Source organism: Python bivittatus, unplaced genomic scaffold (assembly GCF_059951505.1).
Source record: "Python bivittatus isolate LINGU-HERP-01145 unplaced genomic scaffold, Pbiv_v1 ctg000020_np1212, whole genome shotgun sequence".
NCBI classification, from domain to species: Eukaryota; Metazoa; Chordata; class Lepidosauria; order Squamata; family Pythonidae; genus Python; species Python bivittatus.
In genome coordinates, this window is record NW_028277030.1 from 67,012,019 (window position 1) to 67,024,583 (window position 12,565).

The 12,565-nt window shown below is 37.3% G+C and overlaps 2 protein-coding genes across 9 annotated transcripts in view; one reads left to right on the forward strand and one right to left on the reverse strand.

The window, feature by feature from the left end:
• The window catches only part of LOC112541063 (uncharacterized), a 381,739-nt gene that overhangs the window by 317,376 nt on the left and 51,798 nt on the right, over window positions 1-12,565 (reverse strand). For 3 of the 7 annotated variants that reach the window (XR_015796087.1, XR_015796093.1, XR_015796090.1), the window contains exons 4-5: window positions 6,959-7,009; window positions 3,186-3,336 (exon numbers count right to left, since the gene is read on the reverse strand). The gene's annotated coding sequence lies outside the window, so the exon portion shown is untranslated. Of the gene's footprint in view, window positions 1-246; window positions 2,658-3,185; window positions 3,337-6,958; window positions 7,010-12,565 lie in introns of those variants that run through there. The other 4 variants (XR_015796091.1, XR_015796089.1, XR_015796098.1 and 1 more) reach the window with 2 other exon arrangements.
• Window positions 1-12,565, forward strand: part of RSPO3 (R-spondin 3) — a 57,956-nt gene that overhangs the window by 5,666 nt on the left and 39,725 nt on the right. The window lies entirely within an intron of this gene.

Consider the following 12,565-nt stretch of genomic DNA (forward strand, 5'->3'; position numbering starts at 1 on the left):
GACTGCCAATTCACTCAATATTTTATATCTATCCTTGGATCTATTTATTTTCTATTTATTTAAGATTATTGTATATTGTCATTTTAATTGATTTTAATTGTTTTGTAAACCTCCCAGAGTCGTTTCAATGAGATGGGCAGTGACAAATTTGATATATAAATAAATAAATAAAAAATAAAAAAATAAGAAATAATTGCACTGTCAGCAGGGATACCCTTTTGCAGCAGATAAAGACAATATTTCAGCTGCAGTTTATTCAGGTAATATATAATACACAATAGAAAGATTTAAAGACATTAGTGGTGGAGTATTCTGTGTTTTATTCAGGTAAGATATCTTAACATTAACATATTCTGAGAATTTAAAAAGATAATAGTTTAACAGTGAAAGAGCCAAAATACATCTATTCAGAAATATATTCTATTCAACTCAGTGGGTCTTATTTTCTGTAGTTATACATGGAGAAATAATAGTATGTATTAAATAATTTGAAGAGATGCTCTGTGGTAAAAATTTAGTCAATAAACAGCTTCTTCTGTTTTCTTACTAAGATATGGAATTACATTAAAAATGAAGCAGCTCAAAAGACATGCGACAGTCATCTCCCCCAAATTTGCAATCAATCAATCAATCAATCAATCAATCACTCAATCAATTGTAGTCTTGGAGTAGAATAATTAATGAACTTGCTTTTTGTTTGTTTGTTTGCTGCTTATGTGTGTCTGTGTCTGTGTGCATGTATGTGTTAACTTACTTGTGATCTAGTTGGTCAACCTTACCCATTTATGCTGGTCTTGAGACAGATTTCCAAATGTATTGCAATAGAAGCATTAAGTAGGATCATTATAGTTGAGGCAGGGTCAGGCTTCATTTTAGGCTATTTGATGTTCTGTCTCTCCTTTTATAGGACATTACTCATGACATCTCATAGTGAGATGGATGGCTAATTTGGAAAAAAGGGGAAAAAGCAACCCTCCCCCCAACCTCTTATATACTACATTTCCATTTGCTTCAACCCATCATTTTTGCTTTCATCCATTCTTCTCTATATCATTTTGTTTTGTTTACTTATTATTTACATTGTGCACATCTATTTGTATGCTTCTTCATGTAAACTTTTTTAAAGATTGGTTTGCTATTTTGGAAAGTTGTGAAATTGAAAACAGACTTCCAATAAATATATGAATAGTTCCTCATCCTTTTCTTCTCCCTTCTCTACAAATATAAGAACAGCCTGTGTGGGACAAACTCACTTAGACAGTTGCTGGACAATTGGCCAGGACATTACTTGGTTTCAGCTGTACTCAGCCTAGAGAGAAAAGAAAGAGGTTTCTCTCCTTGCTGGTAGCTATCTTGACAGCATAAATAAAGGGGAAAAACAAGGCATTTTTACTGAAAAGTGGTCCCAAATAAAAGTTCTTAGCATGGGGTAAGCAAAGCAAATCTCTGGGGGAGATGGGAGGCATAAAAATAAAATAAAATAAAATAAAATAAAATAAAATAAAATAAAATAAAATAAAATAAAATAAAATAAAATAAAAATGTTATTCCTCCAGCCACAGGGAATCCTTCTTTAACATATCAGGGATGTTGAGGCAGTTGTGGACTATCAAGGTTCCTTCACATTTGTGATCCTCAGTCTGTATAATTGTACATGGATCTTCCTAGCTGTAGTTGTTCATGCTATATGCATGGATATTTCTGGAGTAACTATATAACAGGTAACAGGGGCAGAACTACACAGCATTCCCCTATTTGTGTAATGCCTGAACTGTACTATGCACACAAAACAAATCTACATATACAAGTAAGTGTGAACAAACAATTAACATAGCTTGAAAGAAAATATTACAAGGTTCAGTTATACTACTGCCAGCTGTGCATCTGGCAGTGTCTAGATGGGAGACTAGATTTTCTCATATTTGCTGCCCAGAGTTCCATGGAGCACAACTGAGATACTCTTGAAAGGAACTAACAGAAATCTGAGGAAGATGTGCCCTTAACAAATATACAAGTGTTGATAACATTCACATTCACCATATTAAAAAAAAAAAAAGATGGAAACAGCAAATCTTTGCCATTTAAAAAAGACATTTTCATTACAATCTGAGGTATCAAAACACTATTTGGTGATCATGCCACATTATATTTTAAACTTACGTTGCTGAATTCATTTGAGATACCTTTGCTTAGACACATGAAGAGCAAACCATAGGTTTGTTGTTATGGACATCTACATCACCCTCACATTTCTCCTTTCCCCATGTCCCCCTTCTTCACATATATGAAGAGATTAGACACTTCTAGAGCTATTTCATGGGAAACTACAGTTTAAGACATAAAGCAAAAACCAGGATGTTAAACCAGAAAGATGATTTAGAAACCTACATTGTGGCAAATGAGTAGGGTCCACAGTATGTGTGTGCGTGTGTGTTTCAAAAAAAGGCAAGATGATGGAAGTGTTATGTTGTCCTTTTGTACGTGTACATTCCACTTCTGCCAGCTTGCCTTTTTTACCTCCATTGGACTCTGTGGGTATTACTTGTTGGAACTTAGTTCCTTCTTTCTTTTGTCTTTCTTCCATCCTCGTTGACGAAAGAGGAAGTGACATCAGGAGGAAAAAAGATACTAATGATCTTCACTCTCCTTGCTTCACCCTGCAGAGAGAGCATTATGGTTCCTTGTGTCTTGCCGTGGCACAAAATACTTTTACTAATGACACATGCCACTTTTTAAACTGTTATTGAGGGATATGTCCTCATGACATCATCTACACCTCATACCCAGCTTGCTGCTGAGGCAACCTAGACCAAATGGAGGACCTCAAGAAAATTGATATTCCTATGATAAACAACAAGTCCTAAAAGTATTCACCCCTTAAAAGGCTGTAGAGGACTCATGTAGCATCTCCCCACTCACCTCCTGGCCCTTGTGTGAAAGCACTTAGCTTAATACACAATGCAGCAGTAGCTGGAGGCTCCTGAAAAGATCTTAAACAACTGTAGCAACTCCATTCCAGCTTAATGGCATCTTTTGTGCTTTATCATACTTGCTGCTCCAAGCATGAGGTAGGTAAGAATGTGTAAAAACTCTATCTATCTGAATTGTCAGAAAAGTATTGAATTGTGAAGAATGGAAGGAAAGGCTCAGAGAGAAAAGGAATTAAAAATGCTCAGGGAACTTACATTATCACTTGTCAGTAGCAATCTTCTTTATAGGTACATAGAAACTAAACTGGACACTCAAAGGAAAATTACTTTTTAAATGGGCTCCTGATATCAACCTGTTAAAGTGGGGCTTCAGTCTTCTGGTGTTCAGATTAGGAGTCATTACCAGCTGGAAAAAAGATATATAATGTAGTATTATCAGCATACTGATGGTACTTAGTCCCATGCTGATGGATGATCTCACCCAATGGTTTCATGTAAAGTTAAACAAGCCTTCCTCGCAGCCTTTCTTTCGTTATTTCTGAACAGGGTCAATTGCTGGCTACATTGTTTATTGCTGTTCCTTTGTTGCCCCTTCCCCATGACCTTGAATGGGTCAGAAGGTTGCAAAGCAATGCATGGTGTTTTTAAGGCAGGTGGTAGTGTAGGAAAAAACTCATTTGGACTGCCCTTGGATTTCATCAGTAAAGCTGCAAGCAATGATCTATGGGGATTGTTCCCACAATATTTTACTTCCAGTTTCTCAGTCTGTCATGGAAGAAGACTGAACTATGAGTTGTTTCTTTCTGGCAGGAAAAGCACGTGATATAACCTCCTGGTTGTGAAGTGGCACTTTTAGAAAAGGCAAAGAGTTGAGAACTGTTTTCAGACTAGTGTGTCTAAACTCTGTGCATAGAAGTACTGAAAATTAGGTAGCTTGGGATGTTTTTGTTATTATTATTGGGAACAGCAACTGGTCAGTTTCTATGGAAGGGAGGGAGGAAGGGGCAGGTGCTATCTTTTCAGCAAATCATTTGCTTGAACAATTTTTTACCACTTTACAAAACAAAACAACAAACAATCATAAGTCTAGATTTCCCCCATTAGCAAAAGTTATTGGAAAGCAGTAGAAAATTATCTAGTGTTATTTCTCCTAACTTTCTATTAATGCTATTGAAAACATTAGGCAGATATGACTGATTATCAAGAGAGGTCTACTGGCATTGTCTCTGAGGGGATATCAATCTCTTCACAGCATTTAGACCAAAAGATTGATATTCCCAAGGCTACACACACACACACGCACACACACAATTAAAACTAAAATAAAATACCCACCCAGCCCCATCATCTATTCAGGAAAGCAACTGATGGTTAATTTTCCTGCCCGTAAATGATGGTGGGAGGAGAAAGGATGACAGGATTCTACCAATCACTGCCCTGAAACTGTCCTTTAGTAAAAACTGTAAGGACAGCAACACTGCCCACTGTTGTTGCTGAGGTGCAGTAAATCTCAACAGTGGGGGCAGCACAATTTATGTCAACATACTTTCCTACTGATCTAAAGATGGAAGAAAAGCATTTTAAAGTGGCTGCCTGGATGAGCTTATATAACAGACGATGTAAAAGTTGAGCTGAAATCCTTAAGAACCACAGTAATAAAATGATGGGCATTTGTTTGCTTCTTAAAAAAATAAGGATATTAAGGACATAAAAAACAAGTGGATACCAAAAGATATAAAACAAACCAAAGATAATTTGTGTTACAGCTAGGATGTTAAAAAAAGGAGTAGATTCGAATCCAAATTGGCTCATGACCACATCCATGTAGTTTTCTTGGCAGCAACATGGAAATGGTTTTCCATTGCCTTCTTCTGGATTTTTTTTGTTTTTCAATTTCCCAGTCTAGCCTATAGCTTGGGAATTCCCTGGAGGTCTATCATCCAATAATTAATTAGGATGATTGATTATTGAACCTGTTTATCTTCTAAGCCCAGATAAGTTCTAATAAGTTTTGAAAGGACATAGAAAATAAGGTTTTTGAGGTATGTCTTAACACATTTCTGTTCTGTTCTGTTCTGTTCCTCATTTTTTCTTTATTTTTTTCCTTTCTATTTTAATTAATTTTCATATAAAAGATGAGCTCAGCAGCTGGAAACAAATTGTGGAAAGCAATTGGAATTTTATGTTGGTCACTGAGTTAGTTATTCTGCCCAGAAACCCAGAGAAATGTTCATGCCCAAAAACTGTTCTGCCTGAAACTGTTTGTTTGTCCTCATTAAGTGCTACAACTTTTTTTTTTTTTGTAGCCACTATTAATTCAGGGGCACCTAAACTACGAGGTTAAGGCTATCAGTTCTAGACTGGAAAAATCCCAATGACCTAGATGACAGCAAAGAGATACAGCAACAGGCCTTCTGAATACTTAAGTACAGAATGATTATCACAGTATCTTTCTTTTCTATATTCTGGCTACTTCCTTTCCCTTTCCTTCTTTTTACTTGGTACCACTGTTTCTTCTCTTAATATCTTCGTCTCTCCAAGATCTCTTCCCTTTCTTCCTGCCTTCCACATAAGGAATTGTTCAGTTTATACTCTACTTGTTTTAGTAGAATGTAAGATTTATGGTTTCATCACAAGACCTATATAAAGACTGTCCCTTTAGGACTTGAGACAGAATTCATGCCTGGGAGGTGGAGGGGCGGGGGGGAAAGGAAAAAGTGCATGATGCTATATAAAGCACATTAAAATAACCACATCCCTATTTCTGATTCTAAAAAGTTGACAGATTTCTACATCTCCCCTTGCTTTTGCTCTTTCATTTTGCACCTACTGGGAGGAGCATTCGGTAAGTGGAGTTTGTAGTAAGGGCTACATATTTGAACTGTAAAATCTTGATGCCCAAGAGATGGTAGTCAAGAAATACAGAAAACTCCAACTCTTTGCTACCATCTCATAGTCATAGTCATCCAGATTTTTGCAGCCCAGGTCTAATAGTCCTATTTTAAGCACTTAGTCTTAATCTAGTCATTATCATAATGAAATCAGAAGAAACAAGAAAAACATACTCATATTTTAGTGACTGGCAAATAAATATTCCTAGTTGGTTATAGAACATCTGAAAAACAGAGCTGATTACAATTTATGATAAAATTGTAGTGGGAAGAATTTGCAGAGTTGGGAAGGGTTAATCTTTTCCTTTAAGCAGCAACTACATCTCAGATATATTCCTGCTTTAAAACATTAACATTAATAATATTTATAATATCTAAAATCTATAGGCCAATCAACCTGGTACTGAAAGCATAAGACAGGTACCAGGCAAGCCTCTATGGAGAATGCATTGCGGTTTACCATCTACTTTACTTCTGAAAATAAGTTCCTGCCCCAAAAAGTGCCATGAAAGTTAATCTTAATGTCTCAGCAGTTATGTGTGTAAACAAAGTCATTTTAATCTATATATGCAAGCATTTTCCAGCCTTACTTACCATAGCGATTTAATGTGATTCAAAACAAACAAAAATTAAGGTAAAAAATGTTGATGAAATCTTGGGAGATCTCACAAGTGACCACTAACTTCTTGTGAAGATTTTACTTATTTTTTTAAAATAACGTCAGCCTACTGGTTCTTACTAAAACATACTAGCACAGTTATCCATTCAGAGAATTTGATAGTGAGTTCACCAACTATCCATCCAATTGCTATGCCAATATGCACTTAACAGTCCTGACATTTGAGTCTTCACATTCACCCTCAGGTTCAAGTCCACCTCAGCCATGGAAGCTCATTGGGTGAGTTTGGGCCAGTCCCTAGGGCTGTGCTGTACTTCAGAGCATGGAGGGGTGTGCAAATAGCGCCTATCTGCAACTCCTTAAACAAAGCATCTATTCTCCGGGTTGCAAAATGAAGCCTCAAAATCCCAGGGGGGTAAAAAAACAGCTGCTTTAAGGAGTTCAGGACAAGTACCTTTTTCCTGTCAAATCAGAAGTACTGATAGGTCTACCAGCCACTTTCATTCAGACCAACTTACCCCAGAGGATGATTGTTGTGGTAGTAAAATTATGGAGGCCACCTTGAGCTCCTGGAAGAAAGGTAGGATATAAAATTAACAATGAATAAATAAAATTTGCCCAACATACACAGGGAGAAAGACAGACTGATTCACTCATTGCTTTTTTCTTTCTGATGACTACAACATCACCTCTGTCATGACAGACCTATAATTTATTGAGACAGAAACTAACTATATTAAGAATTTGTAGTTTAGGCACTATTCATACAGGTAAACATATTTGACGTTACCTGGCAACACCAGATTCTGTTATACTTTGGAGAGTATTTGAACTGAACCCAAATATAAATCACAAATGTAGCAATAACTAGCTGATGTAAAAACACCTGCATTGTATCTCTGAATCCCCATGCACAAATCCCCTAAGCTGCAAAACCATGACACTTTAATGTAGCTTATGAAATTTATGTGTGTTATCAGCATATTCACTGAACCAACAGAATTTATTGAAGAGAATTTTAAGAACATGATATTTGATTCCTATCAGCTCTATTGGTCAGAGGAAAGAAAATTAACCATGTTCCATGAAGCAAATCTCCCACATAGCAACAGTAAACATTAGTCTATTGTTTGTTCATGAAAGCTACAAATGCCAGAATCTGCAAATATTTTATGACTTGTATTATTCCATCTTGACATTGTCATAATTCATCCATAAACTTTCTCTTATTCCTAAGTAAATGCTTGAAAAAGTTGAACATCAAATCAACCCTCAAATTACTTAAAAATAGACCACTTAGGTTCAAGGAGATTATTGATACAACATTAACAGTATATAATACCACACTTGTCTACTTAAAATAAAGCAACTGAATCAATGAAATTGCTTTTCAAGAAAATTTATATAGGACTGCAGTGTTACAGTGTCAACCTATGCCTGTTTGTTTGTTTATTAGGATTATACGCTGCTTCAATCCCCAAGTGATTCTGAGCAGCTCACAAACTTCATTCAATAGCACAAATTTTTAAATTACAAAACCATAATAATAATGACAAAACAAAAAGAATAATTAATTCAACCAAAAAGAAAAATTTAGCTCTGGGAAAATCACATATCCAACATACATTCCCCTACCAGAAGCAACCATCCCATCCTTCATATCCCAAAGGGTTCCTGAAATAGCCAGGTTTTCATGGGTTCATGAAACCCCAGAAGTATAGAGAACAATAAGATTTCTCAGAGGTATTATTCTAAAAAAACAAAAAATGTGTCCCCAAGATCCCTGTACATAGTATTCTCTAAGAGGAGAGACACAGATTTATCAGATGGGCAAAGGCTACTGTCCCAAAGAAAGCAGATGCTGAGCAACAAGGCGAAAACCAACACCTTGAATTGCACCTGGAATCAACTGGTAACTACTGCAGCTATCAAAGTAATGGTATTACATGGGCAAACTGATCAGTATCCATAACTACATAAGCCATTGCATTCTGGACTCACTGCAGGTCCTCATGCTGTTCAAGGGCAGTTCCATGTAGAGGGTGCTGCCACAGTCCAGATCAAGTCATGAATGATTGTGAGCAGGGCTTCCTGATTCAGGAAAGGCTGTAACTGGTGTACAAGATGAAGCTGTGTAAATGCTCTTCTAAGCACAACTGCCAACTACTCCTTGAGCAGGAGCTATGAGGGAACTCCAGATTATGGAGCCGTTCTGCATGGGGAAGAGTGACCCTATCTAGGACAAAGATGGAATATCACTAGAATTAGAAAGCTTCCAAACTCAGCCCTCTATGCTTAAACCTGAGCCTGTTTGTCCCCATGCAGACCCTAACAGCTTCCAGTCATCAGGACAGAACCTCATCTGCATCTTCTGTTGTGCCTGGGGTCAAGATGTATATGACAGAGGTATTACCAAGTATGAGGGGGTTCTACTGAAAAGGACACCCCTTTCCCTCTATGCTTTTTGCTGCATCTCGCCTACTCTGCTGTAACTCTGCTTCTTCCCCTTTTTTGGAACCATTGCCTTTGGTTGCCAAACACCAGTTAGCATGCTTTGTAAAAATGCTATACCAGTCAAAGCTGTAGTGGCTACATATCATTTTTATGGAAAGAACTTAAGGTATGAGTAACAGAGAGGGGGATTACTCAAATACTGTCTTCAGAGCATGAGGCAAATGAGGACTCTGTGATAATAAGTGAGGGTGCTTATTTGTATTTTGTTCCTTTCGTAGGCTAGGTATTGAAAAGACAATTTCTAATAAGTTCAATTGTCTATCATTGACATTTAGAGAAATGACATGCAGTTGCCACAAAGGTGACTAGGTGCCTGGTATGGTGCATCCCATTGATTCCTGCCTCAGAAATAGTTTTGAAATACTCCAAGATTGCAGGGCTCCTGATTATGTCCTAAAGTATGCCCATGAATATTTGGACAGAAATCTGTTTATGTTTAACTGGGCTTACTCTGAGAATACCCAAAAGTAAACTTGTCTAGAACTATAGTGTTGATTACACAAGAACTCTAGAATTGAAGTATTGTTTTTTAAAAGTATTAGAATAAAAGAAAGGGGAAATATAACTGACTTCTTAAGTGAAATCTACAATTTTAGTGGAAAAAGGATTAAAAATCCCCCATATTTATTTTCACTATAGTAATGCCTCTAAGCTGCTTCTGAAAGCAGGACATTCTTACATTAGATGACTATATAAGGATACATATTAAGAAGTATTACTTGAACTGAAGCTGTAAAATCCAAATAGGTTGCAAAAGCTAACACTGTGTTGGTTCATATTATTCAAGCCCTTTTTAAAATGTGCATTTGCTCAGGAACTCACCCATAAAGTGGGAGTAGTTGTGGTAATATGTTAACATTGACAAAAAACATGTTGTAACCAAGAACTGAAGAAATGAGGACCCTCAAATAATCCATCAATTTACAGAACTCTCAGAATCCTGAACATTCCATTTTCAACAAACCTTTTTAACATCAAATGTTAATATAGTTAATTTGTTATCCTTATTTTAATACAGTGCTATCCCTACACATGGGACTTATCCTGAAGAGGTTACATTTACATTGAAAATCCAACACAAGGGCAATAACAGAGGAAGGAGAGATAGAAATGACATTAATAGGGAAACTATTAGCCATTTTTTCAGTTGCACAGGCTTAGGGAATATCTGCACTGCCAAGTTTTCCCATCATTTCCCCAACAATTTCTACTTGCCCCACCCCACCCAGTGTGGGTTGAAAGTAGTGTTTTCCAGTTTCAACCAGTTCAAATGTTGCTGTCTAGTTTGCCTGCTGTGTGTGTGTGTGTTTGTTTGTTTGTTTGTTTGTTTATTTATTTATTTATTTATAGGATTTACATGGCTGCCTCTCTCATACAATGACTCTAGGTGGCTCATGACTTCCATTAAAACATAGCTAAAAACAAAAATACCCTTCACGCCAGACCAAACAGCCTCCCAGCTCAACCCCGCTTCTAGCCCAATGCTTGAGGGAAGAATCCTGTCTTCATGGCCCTTTCGGAAGGCTAAAAGGGTAGGTATCCCTCATATCTGAGGTGGGAGACTGTTCCAAAGGGCTGGGGTGCCACCGAGAAGGCACATCTCCAAGGTCCCATCAGGTGGCAACATTTAAGGGAGGGGACCTGGAGCGCGCCCACCCTATCTAGCCTAGTAAGACAGGCAGATACCCTCAGGGACAGGCAGTCCTGCAAGTAACCTGGCCCTGTGCCATGTAGGTGATAACTAGCACCTTGAATTGCACCCGGAAAGCAACTGGGAGCCAGTGCAGCTTACACAGCAGTGGTGTTACTCGGGTGAACTGCAGGGCACCCAAAATTGCACGTGCCACTGCATTCTGAACTAGATGCAACTTCTGAATGGTCTTCAAGGGCAGCCTACAGCGCATTGCAGTAATCCAAATGGGAGGCGACTAAGGCATGAGTGACTGTGAGCAAGGGCTCCCAGTCTAGGAATTTTTTGCATCAGGGTAAGTTAACCCCTGAAGCAAAATTTGGTTGGCTATTGGGCTAAGCTAGAAAGGCCCATCAAATGATTTTTCCAGCTTTTCCTTGATAAGATCTGCTGCAGCTTTTGTTACAGGTCTTCTCAATAGTATAGTGGTTATAACACTTATCTGGCATATAAAACATATTTGTGACAAAGAGGGCCTTTGCACATTTTCATCTTGTGCACTAATTGTAACCTTTCCTGGAACAGGAGGCTTTACTCACTTCCACTCACACCTTAATCACCTCTTAACTGAACACGGGACTGCTCTTGAAGAGTATTTGGAAGCTATGGCTGGACCAGAATGTGATGGCTCAGGTAGTTATGGCTGCCCTTCCAGGTGCCAACATATCACCTCTACTTCAATAACTATGCTGGTTGCCAGTTGGCTTCAAGGTGCTGGCGGTCATCTTTAAAGCCCTTCATGTTTCAGGATCTGGATATTTGTGGGACTATCTTCTCCCAGTGACATCTGCCCACCCATAAAATCTAGTAGGGCTGACTCCTCAATTAGAGATTGCCACCAACAGAGATCACAGAAACATCCCTTTTCAGTTACCAACCTCTCATCAGGAATAGCATTCCCCAGATATTTTGAATGGTCCCTTCCCTCCTAGTTTTTAAAAAGTGTATGAAAGTTATTTCATCAAGCCTTTGGGGCAGGGCTTCTGGGAATTAGTTTTATGTTTGGAAAGTTATTTCCTGGTTCTTCTATGGTTTTTTTACAATACATGTTTTTGGTTTTAATCTTGATCATTTATCTATCTGATTTATGTGAGATTTCAGGAGCTGTACATTCATGATTTAATGACATGGTTTTTAACTGATGACTAAATCTGCTTTTCAGTGGAGATAGTGGTCTATACATTCAGCTGTGAGTTATTGAGTCTTGATCAACTAAATGTTGAAATAGCAAATACCATATAAACTCACCCTGTGCATAGTTTAAAAAGCCAGAATTTGCAACTCAGCACTAAATCTATCTAAAGTTAAGTTCTGTTAAATTATCTAATTTTAATATTAGATTTCAGTGAAGTTCAGCTTGATAGTTCTCTGTGCTGGGGACTGATTGCCACTGGAATTTAACAACTAGTCCATTTTGTTTTTCACTTCAATAGATATCACTAAGCTGGAATTTTTGGAACATTCTAAAATTAATATCCAACAAACCAACTTGAAATTTTATAATATTAACACTTAAACAACAAAGAAAATACCCCAAGTGCCAGAGGAAACCAGCTGCAGGGGCATCTGTTACTTTCATCAATCTAAGGGACTCTCCCTAAGATATTTTTACTGTTGTGTAAAGTACAATTGCTTTTTCTTCAGCCATAAATATATTCCCTATGCTGTAAATAAATGGTTTGCAAGCATCATAAAATTAATATATAAGAATAAATCTTAACAACCTAATGTCAGGTCAGAAGTATAAATCTTACCTAATATGCTAGGTCAGAAGGGAAGAAGACTTTTTAGTGAAAAAATAGCAAGCATCTTCCAGTAACAGGGATATACATTCTCTAAAAATATGCTGCTGCCAATAAGATTATTTAAATGGTCTCCTTTTAGAATTTCCAGAAGAAAAATAAACATGTGGAATAGAATT